Here is a 23797-nt window from a genome sequence, read left to right as displayed (position 1 = left end):
GTGGTGAACTACAGGCTTTGTAGATTCTGAGAAATGTTTGTCTGTGTTTGGACCAAAATCTCTGTTCAAAGGTAAGCAACCTCTATTCTAACAGAGAGCTTTGCTGGGCTGAGAGAAGTTTTTGGTAGGGATTGGAGGAACTGAGGTATGAAAAAAGGTCTGCTTCTGGCATATTTCTGTTGAGCTATTGCTGCTTGCTGGCAGTTATGATGAAAGTGATTGCAAGAAAGGACCTGTGTGGAAGGCACTGTGTAGGCCCTAGGAGGTTTGAACTAAATTCCTTGGCCATATGACTGCATGTCAGCTCTTCTCCATTGCCAGTCTCCAGTTTGTATTTTGTATTGGTTTCTGTCACATTTTCTCTTCTTTGTCTTCCTTGACAGAGGGTGGGCAGACACTACCTCCTGTTGCAGGTCAGGCAGTGAGTGTGAAAGGGCTGAATGTAAAGTACAGGGCTCATCTCTGTTGCTTTGCTTATTTGTCCTCCTTTCTGCAGCAGTAAGCCATTTACAGAGTAAGCAGATTAACTTAATCATTCACAGCCAGGGGAAAACTGTAGCCAGGAACACCTTAAGTCCCCAAGCCTGGTAATCCTGGGGGAATCAGTCTGTTTAGGGAATCAGTCTAGTGCACTTGCAAATTTGTGCATGTTTACTTGTGGCTAAGAAACACTATCCTAATTAAGTTCCGGTCCATCAGAAGGCTGTGATGTGACTGCACGCAGTAATGCAGATGCCTGTAAATAACAGATACCTTTCACTCACTAAATAGCACAGTGAAATGGCAAGAAGGGTACAGGCAGTTATTGCTCCCTTGTCCTTCAGTTTACATTGATCAAAGCAGTGTTTTGAAGACACGAACTTTTCTTTGGGCAACTCTGCTCTGGAATATTGCTTTGGTATGCAAGTGAACCTGCAACCAAGAAGTTCACATATCCATGTCAGAAGGAGTCTTGTTCTCAGCCACAGCACAGTAATGCTGACTGACTCAGCCTGTGGCCTTCACGGAGGACAAGCCCACCAGCTCCTCTCATTCTGGGACTAACAGTTGCAAAACCCTCACTTAAATTTGGAGTCCCACTAGGGCAGCCTTGGTATGCTTTGACTTGGAAAGTTTAGACAACCATTGGATTAAAGGACCTTTATGAATTAACCATTTGAACACAGGAGCAAAGCTTTACACTTTGGATGTTATTTCAGTGAGGTGAGCAGAAAGCCACACAAACTGTACAGGATCTCACTTCAAATGCATGAAGTGTCTGTTGACATATCTTTCTGTCCTTGCTATAGCATTTTATCCAGCTCTCCAGGGGATTCTTGCATGGTATATTGTCCTATCTGTTTTGAGGAGCTGTTCTACACTACCTTACACAATAACATGCCAGCGTCTTCATTTGTCTTGTGTTTTGGCCCAAAAGAAGACTTTAACCCCATTATAAATAGTATAGAGTAAGACTGTGCAAATAACTTGCACTGACCGTAGAGTGCGGTAAAATCTTTATGCTAGGTATTGGACATAGCAACAAGGAAGATGCTCTTTGCCTTACAAAGTTCAACATAAAACTCTGTAAGGCATTAAGTAGGCTGCAGTAAAATGGGTCTGTGCACAGAAATTAATGTTGTAAAGGAAAAAAGCAATAGAGGTCCTGTTTATTTGTTGGACAATTTGGGATAGGAGCGTGGGTTGTACCAATGTCAATGAAATGCTCTGATCACTTTGGCCAGGCCAGGCGGCATCTGTTCTAGCCATGCCTGAGTGAGGGTACCACACCTGATAAACTGTACTAGGGTTACTGCTAGCTGACAGCAGTACAGTATGTGCACAGGAGGGTTGTATTAGGAGAATATTGCTCTTTCAAATACATTAGTAAAGACTTTGATTCAGGTGAATAAATCACAGAATTACAGCTTGATTTTATCCATTTGAAAATGAAATGTCAGAGGCAAAAAGTCCCTGTATTGGCAGCTGCCAGGTAGAATAGGTGGCGTAGGTGGAGAAATTCAGACAGAGAAATTGAGGAGAGCTGGATTTGATCCTAGCAGTGACCTGTAGGTCAACATGAAAGGGATGTTGAATACTGGCTTGGTTTGGCATACCTGCCATTGTATTCCAAACTTTTCCAACCACAAACAATGGAAAAGAGAAAATATAAACTAAATTCTGAGATTTTCAGGAAGGAAGCAATGGAAGAGATTTTTTTTCTAACAGTTTTTTATTTTATGTTTTTATTTAAAGGAAAACCTCTTTTTAATGACACATCTCTGTTTTGCATTTAAATGCTCTGGCTTTTTCAAAGTTTTGTTTGTCTTTCCATATTTCATGAGCACATGGCTGCCTCTGCATTGCCTCTTCTGTATCTAATAACTTATTTCTCTTTCAGCTCTCTGCCACACCTTCCCACTTATCTACACATATATTTAATTGCAATAACTGCAGGCAATTTTCCTGAGTTTGATGAAATAGCCTCATCCTGATTGCCAAGGGATAGGTTGTCCTACAAAGTAGTGGTGAATTAATAATCAAGAGCCTTCGGTAGAACCCTGACCCTAGTCTTGTCTCTGCTAGTGATCTTCTTTATGGCATTGTCACACCTTTACCATCTCTAAATCTTTCATTAGGTTGATTTGCCTGCCTTCTGGTGCTGTGCTCCTTTCACTTTTTAAATTGTGCAGTTGACTAAAGATATAAATAACCAGCATCCATTCTAGTGTCTCCTATTAGGCATGGTATACTGTGTTAAAGCTCAGCAGAAATGGACTCGATATCCTTGTATACTTCCGGGTTTGTTAGTTTGTGCATTTGGCATCTCTTAATACAAAACAGTAAAACCATAAAATAAATGGGGGGGGGAGGAACTAGCTAGAGGAATTTCTTGATATATATTCACATGTGGACATTAAAACCAGATCCCTAGTGATATCTGGCATTCTCAAGTTGTTCATCATCCTTCCATCAGTGCAGACAGATCGGTGCTGGGAACTTGGGTCTAGACTTTAGTAAACCTTGGACCTACTCTTTTGTTTTAAAATCTTTTCCATTCTGAATAGGTTAGAAAGTACTGTGGGATACTAAGTTATTGGATAATAACTGTCAAATAAAATGTCTTTCCCTATCATCACCATCTGTTTTGATTAGAATTTGTCAGGAAAAGATTTTGTAAGTACAAGTATGGACCTGAAGCTAAGAAAAATCTTTGAGTTGCACTTGCGTGACAAGTGAGGAGACGAATAGGTTGTCATGCACCAGTCATCCATCCTTTATTTTGCCTTATGTAATCTTCTTCACCTGTCTTTGTGAAACCCTGTAAGAGGATGTTATCTGAGTCACTCATGAGGGTTCTTCATTTCAGTCAGACTGTAAATCAGTGGAGTAAATGCTGGCATAATAAAAGTTTAAGGCTTGCAGGATTTATTGCAAATGTTCAAAGATCCATTTAAACAAGTAATTGTCTCTGTTCAGTATGGGATTTGACTGGAGATTTGGAAATCTGCAAATGTGCTTTCTCTATAATTTGTGGGGGTAGAATTTCAGTAAATGCTGATACTGGCATTACACAGGTGTAATAGCCACCTCCTGGTGGCTGAGACATCTTTTTAGTGTTAGTTTCTTGTCAGTCCTAGTTTTGGTGTGGTTTATTGTTGCAAGATGCAAGGTGTGTTTCAGTGATATAGTGTCACCATCTGGTTCAACCTGTTGCGATTCCTTATGGGTCAGAAGCAAAGGTCAGTAAAACCTATAGAAATCTAATTACTGTGGCTGTGAATCAGACCCTTGTAGATCAGGGATTTAAATTTTAATACTAAAAATCTTCAGTGGAAAGGAGGCACCTACAAGTAAACACTTATACAACTGCATACTTTGCAAACATCAAGATTCTTGCAGTAACTAAGATTGCCTTGGTCCTCACTGGAGTGTGGATCCACTGGCATGAGGCACCACAGGCATTTTTCCATCAGAATTTAGGAAGTGAGGGAAAGACAGAGTGCAGAGTGAGGATGCTGTTTGGGAGAATAATAATAATGATAGTAATAATAGTAATATATTAACAATAACAGAGAAACTGGTTGTGGGATTCACAGGTTTCTGCTGTGAGCACATGAAGGAAAACCTTTGGGATCTGAAGAAAGTGAGGTGATTTAAACAAACATGCACATAAATTTATTCTTTCTGAAATTATCCACTTGTTACAAATGGATGTTTTTGTATGCCTTTGGTGAGACAAACTTGACTGTGTTCTGAATAGGAAAATACTGTACAAAGATGACAAGGGTGGTTGAAGGTATGGGACATTTTCACTACAAGGCAAGAATAGAATGACTGGGACTCTTCATCCTGGAAAGGAAAGGAGTGGACGGGAAAAAGGGGTAATAGAAGTCTCTGGAATGATACATGGAAGAGAGATGGTAAATAAGGAAATATCTCTTTCCATTTAAGAACTAATATGAATCAAACAAAACTAGAAGACAACAGGTTGAAAATAAGTTGAAAAGAAGGTACCTCTCTGCATCATGTCTTTAAACTGTGCAGCTTACTGCTACACGATGTTGCAAACAAATGGATGACACAAATGATACATGGAAGAAAAATCTACCAAAGGCTTTTAGCCACAGAATCAAAATCTATGAGCCAACAAGTCTTTGGGCCTTTGAGTGTTAAACTGGTTAAGTAGGCACTGCCTGTTCACCTCGCTCTTACTTTCTTCTCTAGGCACCTACGAATCATCGCAGTCAGTGACAGCCTGGCCTAGGAATGCTTTTGTTTCAAGCCAGTGGGGACATTCTAATGTTGTTTGGAATAAGAGTCAATTATAGGAAGTGAATATTAGAGAGTTTGCAGAAGGATTGTTGTACTTAAAAAAATGAGACTTTCTGGCTTTCAGTGAACTTCAACTTTAATCCTTCCTTGTGAGTCATCGATGTGAATGTCAAGGAACAGGAGGTTAGGAAAGCACCTTATGTATAGCTGAAAGTGACTTCTTAGCAATTCTGGCAGAAAGCAGCTCTGTGAGATCTTATTAACTCTTCAACAGGAGACAAAGGAGCCCATAGCATGCTTGCCACTAGTGCATGACACTTTTGCATCAAGTGACTACTTGGTTTGATTGCATCAGACTCAATGCTTAAGAGCATCAGTGTAACTCTGAGGAAACCTTAAGAGAACAGAGTCAAAGAAAAGGCATAACGGTGTTTGTAGCTCTCTCCCCACAATGTGGCTTGCTTTCCTTTAGCAAATGATTTAATATTTATCTGGAGTCTTTGTGTTTTATGCAGAAACTTTATTTGAATTAATGAATTAATTTATAACATATTTGTTCTAATCTTGTGCTTTCTCCAGTACAAAGGTAAATGTAGAAATGGTACTACCAGCTCTGTTTGACTTAAGAATCACCCCGACACTATAGTGTATTAAAAGAGACCTATAGTTATGTTTGAAGTCATTCTCTACTTAGCAAAATATAGGTTTAAAACTTGTAGTCTGGTTAGTCTAACAGAGAAAACAAGAAAAAAATTCTGAACAAAGTAATTATATATTAATGTGTCATTATATCTTAAAATTGCAACTTAGTTTGAGATGCTGGATGTGACAAGCACCAGCCCAGAGCTCAAAAATATTTAATTTGCTGCACTGCACTACTGAAGCACAGGAAGTGTTTGTTTTTAGAGGAGCCCATTGATTTATACTCTTTTATCTAAGGGTATTGCATGAGGCATAAGTAATTTCAGAATTTGGAGATACAGACTTTATCCAATGTATTTGTGAGTGACAAAATTTCCTTTTACTTTCAGAATCTTCTGTGGCTCAGGCTGTGCCAGGCATATGAGTCCCACCTTGTGAGCTGCCAGGCAGTGTTGCCCTGGTACAGGCAGTGTTGGAAAGAGAAACTGTGCTGTAAGCACAGAATATATCCCTTCAAGCAGGATTACTTAGACATTGATTTGATGTACTTTCTTGATTAATAGCTTTTGGCTAAATTTCTGTTAATCTGGAAAAAATTATACACATTAATATCTATTTTTGTAAATGGAATACTTAACAGACAAAAATAGGAGGATATTTTGATTAATTAATTAGCAATATATGCACTTTACAAGATATGTCAGAATAATGTAAGTACAGTTACTCACAATTTCTTGAAAAACAAGTAAAGGTGATTATCCTCTAATCTCTTACAGAACAATACAAAGTCTATCCTATCTAAAGCACATTTAAAATGTGTGCATACGAGTTTTACAAATCAGACTCAGGAGTGAGCTTTTGAATGCTTAAGCACAGTTGCATATCATTTACAGTGAACAAAAATCAAGTTTGCTGCAAGCGTTTTGCTAGCATGGATAGTATCACCATTGATTTACTAACTAAAGTGAGTAGTGTATATATAGAGGGACTGTCATAATGAGCTAGAACAAATATCTTTTTAGTTTAATGTCGCTGGGCTTGATTTGGGAAGATAGCCAAAGCAGAAACCAATCCAGGTTCCAGCTGTGCAAAAGGACTATGTGTCTGAGGAAAACTATTCTGAGAAGCTACACGTCTGAAGAAGCTACATCACCGGAATTGTGTGAGTTTCGGCACATATTGGATTTTGTGATGTGGGCTGTTGGCTTTCCACCCAATCTGCATAGGAAAGGTGTCATCCTCACTGAGTTGGAGAATGTTCTCCAGCTGAGCAATCATGATTTAATGACATGATAAACTAAGGGTGTTGATGTCAATAGGTCATATAGCAAGGCATCAGAAATTTGTGCTAGCAAAGGTTTACACCTGCAAATTGCTGTGAGCACAGAGTTGCAAGTTGTTAAGTTCCTAGTCTAATAATGTTCATAAAACTTCTCCTTTCTAAATACTTTTAGTTGAATCTTTGAATCAAATATACTCTCACTTGATTAAAACTGAAATCTGATCTCTGAGTTGCATCTCCTTGCCTGGGAAGAACTGAGCTGGGTACCCACAAACCTTTAAATACAGGCTTTGCTTTTTATCTCTCAGCAGTGTGTGAGGCCATTCCTGCTATCACCAAGAGTTTGTCCGCCCATTAGTCTAACATGCACTGAGATCTGTTTGCACTGGGTTTGTGGCTCAGACCACTTCAGAATTTAAGTTAAAGGGACAGAATTTTAATTGTCAGGAGCTAGCTTGCCTTCAGTGAAGGCAATGGAGATGCACTACATAAACCAAATTACTATCTGGACTTATATAACCCTTGAGGTAACTAAGGAGTGTTTCAGCTGAATTATTTATCATTCTTTAAATATCAAATAAAATAATGACTTATATTTCCTAACCAAGTGAACCCACATGGTAGCATTACGTCCAGCTTTATCATGAGTCCAGGATTATTTGCTGTTGTTGTTTGTAGGTAAACAAATATTTCACTATTGGAACTTCAGAGGCAACGCTCCTCAGGCTGATACGTTCACTTGCTGCTAGCTAAACCAGAGCAGATCTGGACCTGCTTCCCCAGGGCCTCATCTTCTGCATAGCCATCATCGGTCATGTAGAGGGGAGGCCAGATGCTCCCCTTTTGGAACAAGTCTTTGCATGTGCCCTGTGCTTGCTTCTTGCTTTGGGGTGTTACAGATGACTGCAGGTGTAGCGCTGTGGAGTACTGATTCGCAGTGTTAGCACAGCCAGCAGAGTCCTGGAGCGTCATTCTTGTATTCGGCTTCCAGTATCCACCCTGATTCTTTTATTTGGGAACCTGGTAAATAATGGTTGCATTTGCACAAGCAAACAGAGCCTCTCCTGTTTGTTTTAACAACAGCAGTCTTGATGTTTGAGCATGACAGAACACAGCAAAGCTGGGCTGTGTAGAAGTATTGCTTAGGTTGGTTACTAGAAGTATTGTTCTGGGCTGGTAACCTGTCCCCATCATGCACATATGTCCATGCTCAGCTACTTCATGTGCGCATCTAGGTCTTGTGCTTTATTACTACATTTCTCTGATGAACGCAGAAACAATAAGACCTTTAAGAAAAATCCTAGTTAAAGGAAGACTTCATGTCTGTATTTCAGCCTGAAAAAACTGAGGTGTACAATCACTTTCCAAAATCAGTCCTAGTCAAGCCAAATTCATTCAGTTTTACAGCAAATATATATATTTATTTAAAAGTAAAAATTAATTCTTGGTATGCATTAATAAACCCAACTGAAATAATTAATTTCCTTTGAAGAAAGGATTATGTGGTGGTGGCCCAGGCAGAGACTAGAAATATTTTGCCTTAGGAATTGAGGCCTCGAGAATTCTTAAATAAAAGAATGTGCAGATATGTCCAGCATTGGGTTTAAGCAGTGCTCTGCTGCTCTTAGTGCTGGAGTGGGGGTGGCAGAGGCAGTTGTTCGCTATGCTGGCTTGTCCTGGGAGTGCTCTGTTCTCTTCCCTTTCCTTAGGAAATTTTTCATTTCAAAGGTGATCTTGTTTCAAGAGAAAAACCTGTCTGTACAGGGACAGCTGTTGTCTTTAGAGAGGCAATGCCTGAGCAGTACTTTCTCTCATTTAGAGAGATCAGTTCATGGGTGCAACTCTAGTGCCTTTTGCTTGTTGTTACCTGATATGTAACAACATGATTTTAATTTAATTCGTATAATTTCAGTCTTTCTGCTATTTTAACTCCCCACCCCTAATCAAACAAAAAACCCCAACCCAAGCTAGTGCCCTTCAGCTCTGTGTTAAATTGTAAACCCTGTCCAAATTTATTGTCAGGTCACTCATCCAGATGCAGTCCAGTCTGCCTGCACTGACAAATGAATTATCTTGCGACTAACGAAAAAGAGCTATGTTCATGTCTAGGGCTGGATGCCTTGGGGGCAGATAAGGTGGGCCGACGCAGAACAGCTCCCTCACCATTACCGCAACAGAGGGTCGTGAGGGAGATGACTCTGTATTCACCACGATGGAGCCCTGATCCTACTGTAAGAAAAACATGAACAGAATTGTAAAATAAACAAAATTAAATTGTTTGTATTTATGTATTTAATGTAAATATAGATTTAAGGACATGTCCTGAGTTTTGCATTGTGAAGGAAGCAGTAACTTGGAAGTCAAAGGATGCATCTTCAGTTCTCTGTGTAGTCCTACAACAGCAAGGTTTTGGACTTATGCATACAATTTTTTCCAGTAATTATTATGTGTGATTGCCATTGTCTTAGCATAATTATGATAAAGTATTTTCTCATCTCTTATTCTTTCTTTGCTAAGTATATGGGCAGTGTTACTGTGAGTGATAGAAAAGCTGCTTCTTTCCCTTTTGTGGATGGCTACATCATAATTACACATGAAAGGCTGTCTCTGCCTGGGCTCTACTGTTAATTGCATGGTTTAAAGGAGTCCCCATAAAACATTGGTTACAGATAGCTATAGATAGCTATTCTATTCCTCTCACTTGAATAAAACTTCCTCTGTGGATGATGTTCCCATCTGTGCCTGATAGAAAATTTGGTGGGATGTTTGGATGCCAATTCAATTTGCATTATAATGATATGCCATGGGAAAAAATGCTGATGTGTTTGCTGCTGCATCAACTGTGTGCTGAAATGCTTACCAAAACAACCGACCAAGAGCAGTGTGTCTTGGTGAAAACCTTTCTCTGGAGGGGACATGCAGAAAACAGCGACAGAGAGGGCAGCATGTCTAGAGCTGGTTGATGGTTTTGCACAACTTCTGGGAGATTTGTGCATGGTTTGGTAGGTTAGGGATTGCCTTTTCATGCATATTTGGGTGTACAAGTTCTTGTTTTCAAGGGACCCTGGTGGGAGAAGAGTGAGATCAGCTTGGAAAGGAGAGTGAGCTAAGTATGCCTAAAGCAGGGAGCCAAGTCTTCATTTTGTACCTTTTAAAATAAAAGCTTCTTTTGCTCCATCAGTGGTGGAGTAGCCTGGGCTAAAACAGCTCCCAGGTTTCCCAGCCAGAGCAGCCCTCAGGGGCTTTATTATAGCATCAAGGGGCTAGTGGTGTGAATTCAGCTAATGTGCTCTCCACATGTCCCTGCCTTTCCCTGCTGCCCGCACCAGCAGATGAGGCAGGGCCAGGACCGCTCACCTCTGCTGCTGCAGAGCTCTTGGCAGCTAAGTGTGGCTTAAGGGAATGAGTGCTCTGCACTGAACTGCTGAGATGGATTTTCCTGCCAAAAGTATTTGCCTACTGCTCAGAAATACTAGTGAGAACCTTTTAAGCTCTTTATGAACTTGTGAAGCAAACCCCATAGAAAATGTTTGTTACTTTAAAAAGGCATCAAGTCTTAAAATTTTGATAGAGAGCTTCAGAATAGGAACAATAGTGGTTCAATAAAATTCTGCTAAGAGTAAGCAATATGCTAAGTTATTGGAGCTATAATGAGACACTGCTTTATTTTATTTATTTATTTTTTAAACCATTGAGATTTAGAAAACAATGCAAATAAGCTTCAGCCATACAACTGTGGAAACCAAATAACTGATGTGGAATCTATTAGCAAGTATTGTACTCCGTTAAAAGCAGAAACAGTTTGAACTGTGCAGTTGATTACATTTTCAGCAGATCAGTTCCCAGCAGTGCAAATTTATACTTGGTGGAGAAAGGAATAAAAAGCTGTTATTTACCCTCTGAGGTTGGAGGTGCATTTGGGACACAGAGCTCTGGCAGCTCAACTCTGAACTGGGCCTTGGGAGGTGGGAGGGTGCCTACTGTCATCAGCGGTGGGAACAAGTCAAAGCAGTTATTCAAATGACCCTGAAACTGGGAAGAGCTTGAATACAGGCTTTGACTTTACTGCTGTCCTTTACCTGGGTAAACAGCATTGGTGGGGTGCTGATTTCCGACGGTCTGAGGCATAAAGTACCCCTCCCTTGCCCTGCTCAGCAGCGACCTTGGGGAGGTGGATCAGAGGGCATATGTTTGAAATCTCTCCAGTGGGGTTGCAGAAATATTCTTGTAAGCACAGCGGTCTAGAGGTGTAAGAGGAGAATGATTTATAAGAAGAGGTAAAAGCTTCTAGTTAGATCAAGAGAACTGAAAAAGCAGGCCTACTTTTGGATACATCCTTTGGGCTTCCTAAAACAATTTGGGGGCAGGGTGGGGGTGGGTGGATTTTGCTATTCCATTTCTGTTGCTGGCTATTTTGTTTCACTTTAATTTTAGATGTGCATTCAGGAAGAAGTATTACTTACTTTACATGCACTTGTCAGTTAAGCAAATCACTTTTTCTTTGATGGAAGTTGTGTTAATATATCCCTCCCATTTGCACAGGTTTTAAAAAAAAACAACAAACCAAACCAACAAACATTTGGCTTCGTGCCGCTTCAGATCAAATTTACTTTATTATTACTTGGAGGCTGTAAGAATGTGCCCTGGCATACTACCTCATGTTGTAATTTACTTCTCATGGCACTTCGAATGTTTTACGATTTTATGTGCAGCAAATCATACATTGTCATTAAAATAACCTTTTATCTTTATTAAGGTTTATATTTGCTAAGAACACTGGAAAGTAATGAAAAATGAAGAGTAACAAGTCTTCTAAAAAGCAGAGAGTTGTAGCTGACAGGTTAGAATCAAAAGTGGCATTTTTAAAGCAACCGTGTTGTGCTCCAGCATAAAGACTACTTAGATTAACACTGCAATCTTTATTTGTTTAATCGCTAAATATCATTAGTGTACTCAGTAGTGCTAAGACTTACAACAGCATGGTTTTGGAAATGTTTCTGGTGTCTTTCTAGTGCTTTTATTGCACTGAAATGTAGTGAATAAAAGCAATGGGCAAGATACTTGCTAAAACACTTATGGGAGTCCCCATCAATGCAGTATTGGAAAATCAGAGCAGGAGTCTTATGTGAATTTGGTTTTTAGGTGGTGATAAGAACTGAGACAAAGTCCTCAAGGGATATAGTGTAGAAGTCACGTGCAAAATGTTTTGACATTGTAATACCAATATTTCAATTTTTTCTGGAGGAAGTTGTTCTTAGGAATGAAAAATCTATTGCCTTCTGGACCAGAAAGATGCTGGCAACCTCACTGAAAAGATCAACAAAGATACAAGTCATGAGCATTACTAATGATGTTTCATGTTCTGTGAATATCTGTCCATTAAGATCTGGTCTATAACCCCCATCTCTTTATACCTGAGCTATTGAAAAGCATCAGCATGGGAGAACAATTTCCGTTCTGTGCCCTAATCAGTCAGGATTTGAATCAGTGGTTTAGAAATGGAAGAGTCTGTGTTCTCTTACCAGTTTCCTGCACTGTTTACTTATCCTAGAAAGATATTTTCCACTTGAGCAGAACAGAAAATTAAAAGAAGACATAGCAGAATTTGTGAAGAGTAAGATTGAAAGGAAGGTCTGGACCTAATGAAATAAATATAAGTGAGAGATTCTGTGATTCTGAGAGAATTATTGTGTGTTTCTTCCCCAATTGGAAAAAACCAGTTTGTCCAGGAAACCAAAGCAAGAAGTGCATTGATGTAGCAACCTCACAGTATTTATCCTCTAAATAGCAAAATAACTATCCAACAGGTAATATTGTGTACAGAAACTTGGAATTAGGTAAGTGCTTGGTTCAGTCTCCAGACTGAGCGTCACCCTGATGTTCGTGCTTGAGGAACGTTAACAGCAAATGACCGTTAAAAGCAAATGAAAATGTAAACATCTTCCTGCAAGTAGGAAAGTAGGAGCTAATGGAAATACACAGGTGCCATCCATGTTATTGTGATACGTACATGCAAAAATGCTCATAGTGCCTGGGAGACTTGGAGCAAGAGAAGGGTAGGTGAGAGCCTTCTGTAGGAGAGCAACAAGTCTTGATCATTCTAGTGTCTCTGTAAGCACAGAGCCAAGAACTTGCAAAACTGTGCCTGTAGACTTTAGCTATGCATAGGACTTTTGGGTCATCCATCTTTATCTTTTGCATTAGATGTGGCTTTTTCAAAACTTTTGTCATGATTGACATCATATGCTCTGAGATTATTTCCATTTGGCCAGCTCCTGTCTATAGAACTGGCCCTAAAATGAGGTCCTAAAATAGGACTGTGTCACAAGGAAATGCAGTGAACATCCACCCGCTGGAGCTGTTGGACAACAGGCAGCAAGGTGCAGGCATCATGTAGGATGAACTTCAGTATTGAAAGCACAATTAAACATAACAATTGTAAAATATATAATGTTCCTAATAGTCAACTATCACTCTTTTAAAAAACTAAAATATTGAGCCAATTCATAAAATTCTATTGTAGTCAATGGGAATGTCAGTTCCTGTGACAACCTGACCGCTTTTTTGGGACCCTAAATGTCTTGCAAATTTTTTTATAATCTAGATATGGGAATTTTGTCCAGAGTGACCAAGTGTTACTTTTGAAGCACTTTGTTAAAACAATATAGAAAAGAGTTAAGTGAAGGGGGAAAAAAGAAATATTTTATGATTGTCATATTAATGATGAGTTTTAATGCATATGGCTGTTAATATTTTATTATGAGGCAGCTGTAGAAAAACCCTGGAGTAAATAAAAAAAATTTTTTTCTTTTCTCCTTAGCTATAGAAAGAAAATATTAGGATTGGAAAGTAAGGCAACTTGTTCAGTGTAGGCTGTTGGCAATACTGTGGCTGTACAGTGAGTACACCTTTATGACAAACAATTAACAGCAGCTAATAGAAAGGGTATTTTGCATTTTGGATTCACAGAATAAGCCTATTTTGCATAAGAATTTCTCAGAACTAATCTTTTTCCAGGTAACAATGTAACTATTTGAACTGTGAAACAGAATTCATTGCAGTGGCAGTAGCATAGAAATGCTTTGTGTTTCAAATTCTGCTAGCAAAGCTTCAGAAGGTCTTTTTTTCAGCTAATGCTTGCAGGCAGGTGGACTGCTGGTACAGGGGATGTCTCTGGATTGGGATGGAGTAGTATTGATGATGTTCAGGTAGAGGGGTAGTGTTGGTTAATCCTCCTGTTATCACAGTAGAGGTAACTCCAGCTGACTCACCTTTCTTTCTGTGCAGCAGGATGCTTTCCCGGGGAAGCAACTGAGGCCACAAGAGGACTGGTCAGTACAGACAACTGAACAAATGCTCAGTAATCAGACTGCTCTCACATGAAAGCCGTTTGATTTGCTGCTGATTTGGAAAACTACTTTGTGGCAACATAACGCGAATAGGGGAGATGGTAGATAGCCTGTGTCCATTTGAAACTGTTGGCAGAGACCTGAAAGCATTTTAATGTGGATTTTTAACCTCTCCCTTTCCTGTCAAACAGTACTGTCATCCATGTGGACTTCAAGATACGTGTTGTGTCTGGCAGGATTGTTCACTGTGTCTGTGTGCATGTGGTTTGGTACCTGATACAGTTTCTATGATTTCTTTAGCAACAGGCAGCTGGATTACCTCAGTTCAGAGGTTCAGGAGTGAACTGTAAACTGTTGCTCCTGCAGCTTTAAAATAAAAACCCAAACAAAACAAGATTTTGTCCAAGCCATGGGCAACCAGGAGGAAACTAGCGGCTTGCCAGATTTTTCACGCGCCTGTCCCTTCAAAGTTAGCGTGTCAGATTGCAGAGAAAGGCTTTGCTACTGTTAGTGCTGTTAAACATTAATGCCAGTTTCCGCCCTTTAAGCATACAGAGGGACAGAGGTTTGACAAATGTACTCAGACCATGTGCCATTTGTTGTTTGACAAGTGAAGCAGGCAGTGTTCAGGAAGCACAGAGGCTACAGCAGGGCACAAGGGACTGAGAGCAGAATTCCTCCATCTCCATTCTGCACCTTTCCACGAAGGAAGAGCTTCTGAGTAAGTCTGGGATCAGTAGGCTGAAGTGATCACAGTTGTGTGCTTGTCAGAAGCATGAGAGGAGGAAACTAAACAGAGCAGAAGTGAAGAGCGTGAAGTGCTATAGCAGTGAACTCTTTAATGTCCTTTCCTATAACGTGTTTGGCAGTAGATGGGCTTTCTACTCATAAGCAGGAACTTGACACCAGCCTTCTGCTCACTAAAAGGCAGCAATAGGAGTAGCTTTAATTACCAGAGTTTGCAACTGTGGTATAGGACCAGGGAGTTGGCTGGTCTAAAACTCATTTTTACAGCCCCTCTCTTCCCCTCCTTCCCCTACCTCTCCTGCTCTCCGATAGAACCTAATTTATCTGTGTGGCTAAATGCATGTTTCTTACCTAGTCTGATGAGATCCCCTTTTTTCCTCTTTAATTCTTAAAAATCACTTTTAAGTTACGCAGCACTATTCATACCTTTGTATTCTGCCACTGCTCTCTTCCTTCCCCAGTATGCCCCTGGATGACAGTGTGTATGAGGAATGACACCCTTTTTTCTGGCATACTTGGGGTTGCATACTTTGGACATACTAAGCTAAATTTGATTTTATTGTACAGAAAGTGTTAGTCCACTAGGGAGAGACCATAGTTCTTCATACGTAGGCTAAATATGGCTTATGACTGCTTTTCTAAATGTTGGCCAACTGCTGAGATGGAAACCCAGCGTTAAATGCAGTGCTGCTAGCACACTTTTGTGTGTTGTGCTGATTTTGATGCCTGGTTTCAGGTTTGTTTTTTTTTTTTAAATAGGGTTTTTCTAAGAAACTAACTTTCTGGGGTAAGACAGTTTGAGTTATTTTTTTTTTCTACTGAATAAATAGGAGAAGTCTCACAGGTTTGTGCTTTTCAAGAAAAAAATCGGTATTGCAGGCCAAACTCTGAGGGACTCTGAGGAATGTAACTTAGGATCAGAATCTGGACTTGACTTTGTTGCTTCAAATATTCATTAGCTGAGAGCCCATGGGTTACTGCAAGGAGTCTGTTGTTAGTCTTTTAGTCTTCAGAGAGCAAATATTTTTACAGCTGATGAGCTTATAAACATTCCTAGTTGCTTTTTCTTTCTGCCTTATACACAGATGTTGGTATTGCCTCATTTGTTCCATACATTTTCGTTTTCTTGATGCCTTGCCTGATGCTATCTGTGTGTCTTCCTGTAGGAACATGAGGTTTGTTTTTGGCTCTGTCCTGAAAAGAAAGCATGGGTGATAGAAGAAATGTCTACTTGCTTGTAGTTCCTCGAAGTTAAAGTTTAGTTCCTTTTGATTAAGTAAAACTTGAAGTTCCTTATTATTCTGCAGCATTCCTCTTGCATGTCAGTGGCAGCAAAACGTTTTCATCCTCAGGGTTACAGTACATGCAAATTCCCACATAAGATATGAAAAGTAAAAAAGTATTGGCCAGCTCCTTATAAAACCTAATAGGCCAACAGAAGAGCATAAAACTAAATCCACAGTTTTATAAGAAGCCAAGGCCTTGTGAGAATGAAATCTTTATAAAAATCTTTATAAAAGGATAGAAATCCCCCAGATATTATCCAGAGCTTGAGATCCCAGAGCTCTTGTATGTGTGGTGATGAGTTGTGGTCTGGGAAGCTCATTTCAGCTGGGTGAGTAACGTACATACTTATGTTACCCTTGATCACGGTGAAGAAAGTGATGGGGAGTGTCTTTCCCTGACCTAACTCTGCTCCTGTTGACAGTTATGGTCAGTAAAAAGCAGAGAGAAGCCAATGTCTGAATCTTTGGGAAAGGTTCCTTTAGATCATGTTTTTGAATATTGTTATGTGCAGTTCTTGAGCACTGGCTGATCAGTCCTTTGTTAATATTCAGTGAAACTGAATTAGGGCCAGATGTAGGCTTTGGTCAACTTAAATTTGGCCTTGTTTGGACTCTTAGGTAAATAAGTATGATAGCACCAAGCATTGCAAATCATAGCTTGGCTTTTTTTTTTCCAGTTTATGTGTGTCTGCCAACAGATTGGGGAATAAATAGATCAAAGATTTTTTCAAAGCTGTGTTCAAGTAAAAAAAAAAAACAAACAACTCTTGGCCAGCCAAGTCATGCTGAGTGTCATATGACACTCAGTTGTAGATATGCCCAACACATTTCCTTATTTTCCTGGCTTCTTTAGCTAAACAAAGTAGAATGAAGCATACAGTAACCAGTCAGATACAGTAACCTAATTTAATTTTCAGTGCAAATGTTATTTAGACTGAAACTTTGTTTTTCATAAGTGTGCATTTGCACTAGGTCAGTGTCTTAACTATTCCTATAACAAGTTTTGCATCAGTTTGCATCTTCAGCAACTTCTCTTTAGTAACTCTTGATTTGTGCTGACATAAGTCAGAAGAAAACCAAACCCTGATTCATAGATATTTAAAGGAAGTGAATGAAAAAGGGCCATCTGTGAAACTGAAAGAAAATTCCCTCTTAAATTCAAGCAAAGTATTCAATTTCTTAATCTATACAAATCTCTGCACACTGTAACATGTACCAAGTGTCATGTTTGTCTGTCATAGCTGGAATTTATTTTGCATTCCATAAGGTCAGAACCACTAAAGAAAATTATGATGATAAGGGAGACCAAGGGTTGTAAACCTTCAAATCTTTCCTCCATCAGAGGCAGGATGCAGTCTCCAAAGATGTGACACATTCTATACTCAATTAACATGTGCAGGGTAGACTCTTAATGTGTATTTTATGTTATTTCACCCATAGTTATGTTCCTTTGCTCCTCTCACCATAGCATCTGTAAAACATAGAGCGTATCTGTGAATGTCAGGTAGTGCAGCTGTGGTCTGTTTTATAGGTTTGGATGGGTAGTATATGATGATACGAGGCATGTCAGCTCACAACTTAGAGGTCAGTATAAGTCATGGCAGGCACTGGCACCTTCTGAAATGCTGTTTGCACCATCAGTCTGTCCTGATACCGAAACTGTGCTGCAAGTCTGTACTAGCTATTGCTTCTGAACATATGAAGTATTGCATACCATTTGAGCATGTATTTCTGGTATTTGAGAAAGCAGCAAGTTTGCATGTGTTTCCTTCCCTCTCCCTTACTTCAGCACCTCCATGAGTCATATTTCACTTATCAACCAATTCTTCTCTTTTCTGCTTTTTCAGGTGCTGGAAAAAAAAATCCTTCGTCTAATTGTGCTCTTGCAGTTGTTCACATAAAAATCATGTTTTGTGAGAGATAGTACTAGTGCTTCTCTCTACAAAGTCTGTTATGAATGTTGGACTTGTTCTTGAAAAAAAAAGCGTAACTTTTGTTAAGAGAACTGTTTTGGCAATCTTCAAGGGTTGCAATGAGTGTCAACATATGAGTGACAGATAGACAACCATCAGGGTGCAATCACATAACTGACTGGGGAGTTCACAGAGGAAGGCAATACCCTTTATTATGTTGGAAAAATAGTCCAAGTGTTAGGCACAGAGATATTTGGAGATCTAGGCAGGTGGAAATCCACTTTTCTAACGGCCAAAGGAGAAAGGGAAAACAAAAAATGAAGCTAAAGATGAAGAACAAGGGTGCGCTTCACTAGTCTTATCATTGTAAGAGTAATACAGTAACAAATAAAAGCTGTCAGACTGCTTATTATTCCGTATTATAGAAACATGTACAAAAAGTGCCTTTCAGAGGACAAATAAGCTTAGTGTCATGTAACTTGGAGAGTGTTGATATTGTGCTATTGCTCCAGCTTTTTGCTTACAGAGAAATTTGCAGAAAGTTGAACTGAGTTGCTGCAGTTGTCTTGACGGGATGGCACCTAGCTGCTGGTCACAGATGAGACCACTCAGAGGCCTGAGTGCTCTTCAGACAAAGTTTAAAATCAGAATTATTCCCCCTCTTTCCCTGCCTCAGATAGTCCATATTACCCCACCATACATGAGCTTCGAGTGCATGGCAGTCAGAGAGAGTTGGGTCGGATAGGCTGTATTCAGTCAGGGCTGATGTTGAGGTTGTTCTTCATTCACAGAGATAACGCAGGAGCTTCTATTCTGCTGGGGTTTTAAAAAAAATTTGATTTATTCTTATTTTATTATATTTTAATGTTTATTTGGCTTTATTTCCTATGCAGTGCAGTAACTCCAGAAGCAGCACAGACAATTTCAGATCTTTTCAATCATTTTGGTGTTATCTGTTGTGACATACTGAATTTTCTCCAGATGGCTCAGGCCTCAGATTTGCTGGATTGTGACACTAGTAATTGAAATGACGACAGAAATTGAGAATGCCTGTTTCATAGCAGACAGATGGGTAATGGCTTTCGTTTTTATAACCTGCTCTTCTAGGATGCTTTTTCACTGTGTTAAACTACTTTACAAAACTAGAAAAAGCAAATCTCTACAGAAAGACCTCACTGGATATTGGCAGCACATTAGGGACCAGAGCTAAGCTGGTGAGTCTGGAAGGAAAATGAGGATAGTGGTAGGAGAGGCAAAGAATAGATTTTGTATTTATTCTGCAAAAAACTTCTCTGGTGGATGACGTTGAAAATGGTTGTTAAAGATGGGATGGAGTCTTGAATTCCCATTCTTTTTCTGACCCTTTTAGATATTTATTCTTAGGTCTATTTGACGAGGTTTGCATGACCCAGAAGCTGATTTATATGTAAAGCAGGGAAAGCAGGCTTGGCTGTATTCTGGATTAGTGTGCAGCCAGGACTCATGACTTCCTGGCTTCCAGTTCAGTTCTTTTCCCTTTGGGTACAGAGTATTTCAGTAAAGTATAGAGTGACCTCATAAGGCTTTCTGACTCGTCAGAGCAGAAAAGGGATGAACCTATTTTAGAACAGCTTTTCCAAACCAGAATTCCAGACTTGGAGGTCACCAAACCCACAATGACCTCAGGTATATTAAAAACTAAGCATCACAATGTATAAAAATAATTTTTAACTCTTCCCAAGTTTTGTGCATGTAAGTGTAGAAAACTTGCAAAGCTCTGGCAGAATTAGTTCCACAGAGTTTATTACTTTGAGATTTCAGGGCAGATAAACAAGCATGTTGAAAAATCACCTGTGTTTTGAAAAAGCAAAGCAGAGAGCTTCCACGTATATTGGGATTTTGAACAGTCATGTTTAGACATGCTGCTAAAGAACAAGTTTCAAGGACTGGCAGTTCTTAAATAGACAAATAAGAGTTTGTGCATCCTGTCTGATTTAAGAAAATGCTATTGTTTGCTGTGTTGCCACGCTATCTCCAACAAAACTCCCGAAGTCTTTAAGAAAGCAGGTGAGACTTAAACATGCTGAACCGTTTCCAGAACATAATAACAATATGTAACAGTGGAGATATAACAGTGGAAATATCTATTGTATAAATTATTATTCAGAACATGTTATGGGAAAAGAGTATCTGTGAGGGAGGCTTCAATTTTTCAACTTTGAATTATAATATTTTTTTGAGGAGAAGAAGAGAGATGGTCCTATGAAACCAGTGCAGTGTACTTCAGTGGAAAAGAGAGAATGGCTTGCTCTGATATTTCAGTTTTTCCTTTTGATTATTTTCAGTGTGCAGTCCAGCTTCTGATCACTGTGACAGAAGGTACAGTGTGAGCTACTCAATCTTCTGTGATTTGGGTAGTGATCTGTATCTGAACAGAGGGGGTGAAAAAGGCACAAACATGGCCCTGTTTAAAAGCCATCCTGCACTTGCCTTGTAACAGAGAAGACACTGCCATAAAACTAGAGCAGCACAGAATGTAGCCCCCTCAGTCTAGATAATTTCACAATTTCCTGTTGTCTTCTTCACCTTTAGAAGTTTTTTGGCAAAAGCATGTACCCAGTGCATGTTGATTGATCACATTTTATTTTACAGTCATTTGTCATTGTCAGACTTTCTTGCTGTCTTTGCTTTACAGGTCCAGTCTAATTTAAGTATTTAGGATCTGATTCATCAGCTTTGATTTATTTGCCCTTTTTTTGTACAGTTGTAGAGCATAGTTGCACTTTAAGTAATTTACTTCGGCAGAATGACTCCTGAATTTCACTGGTGTAAATCAGAGGTTTTGCTTCTAAGCCGTAAAAACACAGTTCAACTGCAGTCAGCTGAGTTTCTGTGTACTTCTCTTCATGAACCGACTGCAAAGACCCAGAGGCCTGGAGGGCTTTTATATGCAGGAATTCACTGCAGCACTCTCGTGAATGCACCCCTCAATTGTTATCATTAATTCAGTCCTTCTGGGGAACACAGAAACTAGGGCTTTTAAAAATGGCACACAGAGCTTGATCTTTTTTCTTTTTTTGTTTCACAGTCCTAGTGGCCTATCATTTTGTAACTAGTTCTGGTATGGTATCAATTTTTATTTAAATGGAAAGCATCAAAATTCCTTGGGGGAAAGAAATTCAGAAGTACAAACAGAAAAACAATTGGGGTTACTATTTTCATTCTATCTTTAAACATTTCATGATATTCATCCACTTTGATTTTATTGCCTCATTCTCTTTAAATACTGGGGCTTTTCCATCACTAGCACATGTTCATGAGAGTTAGCCTATTTCAAACAGTTGTATAATGCAAATTCACCTTTAAGTTTGGAAAGTATTTTCTGTCTTGTTTTTGTCACAATCCCAAAATCAACAATAAAGGGAGGAGGGTATCTGGAATGCAGGTTTTCAGGGTTTTTGAGCCACGCTCCTGGTGAGAGCTCAAAAATTATAAAGGGTCTGGTGGAAGAGGGGTTTTTCTTTTGTCACTTACATCATTTTCCCTTCCAAGCGAGAGGCAAGATATGACAAGTTGTACTACTTGCTTCATTACAAAGCATAAAAACATACTACTGTATGCCCAGCACTGAGTGTGAAAAGTTCACCTCCTTTACTCACCATACGCTCTTATTTAGATTTAAGATAATTAAGTATCATCTATAGTTATCTACTTGGGTTATGCAGAAAATTATAATACTGTATGATATGCCAGAGCGCAGAATATATTTAATCGAAAAGTTTACTGCCAAACAAAATTGGATTTAAATTCAGTAGCACAGGAGGTCTCTCTTGTCTGGTCTTAATGTTCCCATAATCCCTAGTTACAAGGAGTAACAGGAACATTGATTTTAAAGTCCCTTTCTACTTCTGGTACAATTAGTACAATGAAAGATTCAATTAGTCTTCTTTGATGTAGAATACAAGGCAGTTGTTCAAGCCTAGATGCTCACTGATATATGAAAAGGAAATGTCAAAACTCAAAGTATCATCAATACATGGGATCCTCTTGGGCCATCTCAGCTAAGCAACAAAGCCATCTCATACCATGTATTTTGGTGATGTTTGTACCTTTGACCTCATGCTAACCACCTACTTAACCCAGTTAGACCTGTCTGACTACCTGCATTTGTGTCCTGAACATTCGCTGTTGCTGCCTTACAGTAATGCCTTGTGAGTGCTTTGCAGCAATCCCTGTTACTGCCTTTCTGTCCCCACTGGTGAGGATGTAGCTAGGAGTGAGGAAAATAAAGGAAATGGCAGTGTCACAAGCAAATTATGCTGAATCTTTGCTTCTCTGTCCAGTGGTTAGTTTCATACCTCATCTCAAAATGTAAGCAAACCACTAACTGGTAGTGTTTGATAGTTAAAAGTGGATTTCTCATAGCTTTTTGGAGAAAAGCATAGAGGAAATTATGCCTAGCTCTTGTATAGAGAGAGGAAGAGGGAGTTTTTGGGGAAGTATCCCTCAACATTTCTTCAATCAAAGTCATTAAGGTTTTTTTGGCCTTCTTCAGATTACTCTGCTTTTTTGCACCTGAAGAGGCATGACTGGAAGATTGCTGTACTGCAGTAGTGTGTGTACAGTTTCTGTTTGTGTAAAAATATTGATTCCTACCAGGAGCTTTCACAAGTGTGTGTGACAGAGGCAGAAGAATGCTTTTCTATTTGTTTGCTGGGTAGTTTCCCAGCAGCGGTGCCCTTAGGGTGGCATGAAAATGTTCTGGTTACAAGGAGCTGCCAGTACTGAACCTTTTCAAACATGCTTGTTTTGTCTAGGTCACAGAAGTAATGACACAGAAACATGGTTCTCATTTGAGCTTCTGTTGGTCTCTACATATTTTCTCTTGTCTGCCTACAGTGTCAAATGAAGTGGAAGTTCAATGAAAATGAATACCATAGCAAGCCATTACATCCGTTCTCAGTAGTGGTGCATCAGAACGTGCACGGTGCACTTGGTTCCAGTTAACAGATGAGCAGGGTGTGCTTCCCTCTCACTCTGCCTTCTCTGGGAAGGATGGATCCCAGTGTTCACACTCATGTTGACTGGCACCGAGTAGGAGCTTCTCCCGACTCAGGTGACCTTGCTGTGCTGACAAACCACTCTGTTACAGTCTGACCATATAAGGCTCTGCTTTCAGGTAGATGTTGTCCTACCTTTTGCGCAGTTCAAAAAAGGTGCATCCTTGGTTTTTTTCTGCATCCTGAATTATGGGTAGAAGTCAGGTCTGAACCCATAATGCAATTCATTTTCAGTCTGAATACAAAAATGTAAGTACAGCTTTTTAACGTGGTGAGAAGTTACATTTACATGGGAGAAAATACCCTTCTGAAAATCCAAGGATCCAATAAGTTATATATCTTTGTATCTGAATTTCTTATTTCACTTGCCTTTCAACTATTTGGAGGCTTATACTGGTTGAAGATCTGGACCTAGACAAGCTCAACTGGGCATACAATAAAATCGCCAGAATTTAGGGGTTTTTCAACACTCAGTTATAAAGATAATTTCAGTTTTTCATCCTGAAGTCTGAAGAAATCTATTTTCTTTCCCCAGTAGCCAAAAAGACTAACAAGATGCCAGAAAGCCGTGGGCTTTACCATTCTTTCCAATGGAATGTTAACAAGGGATATCTGAATTAATGCTTTGAATTGTCTTTTTTGTGCAATCTTTTGCTTGAGAGAGGGTGAAAAATGAAGATCATTAATAATGAAACATTATTAATTTGTAGTGTTGTATGAAATAATTTTTAAGTTGGTAGCTGAGCATTCCCTGGCATTCTCTTACAAACTTCCTGAGAATTTT

At 39.4% G+C, this 23797-nt stretch overlaps 1 protein-coding gene across 7 annotated transcripts in view; it reads left to right on the top strand.

Moving 5' to 3' along the window:
• DENND2B (DENN domain containing 2B) overlaps nucleotides 1-23797 on the top strand; it is a 185394-nt gene that overhangs the window by 85009 nt on the left and 76588 nt on the right. Inside the window, exon 1 of one of the 7 annotated variants that reach the window (XM_075094764.1) lies at nucleotides 14625-14749. The exons of the other annotated variants lie outside the window; for them this stretch is intronic. The gene's annotated coding sequence lies outside the window, so the exon portion shown is untranslated. Of the gene's footprint in view, nucleotides 1-14624; nucleotides 14750-23797 lie in introns of those variants that run through there. 7 annotated transcript variants of the gene reach the window in all.

This window comes from Phalacrocorax aristotelis, chromosome 5, assembly GCF_949628215.1.
Source record: "Phalacrocorax aristotelis chromosome 5, bGulAri2.1, whole genome shotgun sequence".
In the NCBI taxonomy this organism is placed as follows: domain Eukaryota; kingdom Metazoa; phylum Chordata; class Aves; order Suliformes; family Phalacrocoracidae; genus Phalacrocorax; species Phalacrocorax aristotelis.
The sequence above is the reverse complement of the archived record's forward strand: the minus strand, read 5'-3'. Positions and strand labels throughout refer to the sequence as shown.